The sequence below is a fragment of the Nanorana parkeri genome, unplaced genomic scaffold (genome assembly GCF_000935625.1).
Source record: "Nanorana parkeri isolate BGI_ZX_2015 unplaced genomic scaffold, ASM93562v1 scaffold1893, whole genome shotgun sequence".
NCBI lineage: Eukaryota > Metazoa > Chordata > Amphibia > Anura > Dicroglossidae > Nanorana > Nanorana parkeri.
Window position 1 is genome coordinate 106,854 of NW_017308161.1, and position 995 is coordinate 107,848.

Sequence of the window (995 nt, forward strand, 5' to 3'; positions counted from 1 at the left end):
AAAAAACACAACGCCCGCTGACGCGACCGCACACGACGAACTCCCGCCACAGAATGAAGAATCTTTCTGAAGAATGCCAGAAAAATATAAACAATTGGACAAAGCTAGCGGTAACATTACCGTGAGCTCCGCCCAACTGTCAAAACAAATGGGCGGAGACGGCTGTGTCGTCATGGCTGGCTCCACCCAGTTGTTGTCATTTGCGGCTTCTGACTACCGCTCAACCATGCCGAAGCATATGGGCTTGGCTGAGCCGCTCAGCTGCCTTCCGCAGCTGTACAATCTATTGTGAATAGCCCGTACAGCAGCCCTTCGGTTCCACTGAACCTAAGGGCTCTGGCAGCTGAAGTGAAGCTACGGTTAGATCCTGCGGCTCCTTAGTGAATAACCCTCTTAGTCTGGCCTTTTCTGCAATCTTCCTTTGTTGAAAAAGTAGAAGTCTCCCAGCTCACTAAAATCATCAAATATTTAATAAATCCACATATTGCATCATATAAGAACTATTATTAGCTTGAGAGATCCACCATTACAGAGCTGGGCTGGGAAAAAGGGACCAAACACAAAATTCATAGCCCCCGGCTGGTAATAATAATAATAAAGGTTATTCAGGAATAGTACTATCTAATATATGAAAGTCTGGTTTCCATGGTACTGGAATTCAATTTTATGACCAACGAGAATATTTTTTTTGTACCCACAAGCAGGTATAATGTTTGCACACAGTTGCTAGTTTTACCCTGCTCAGGGGAAGTTAGCTCAACACACAAATGACCTGTCTGTCATCTCTCAATAAAGGGAGGGGGCTACTCTCATTCCCTTCCAAGGTTTGTATAATCCTTTGACCATCATCACATTTGTTAATAAACTTTTGGGGTCCTTCAGGATTCTACGTACTCCCGGGCCAAGAATCAATCATCCTGCTTGTCATGTATTTGGGTTTCATTGGTTTCTATGTTATTTTTTATCTTATTTTCATAACTGTTCACAGATTTGAT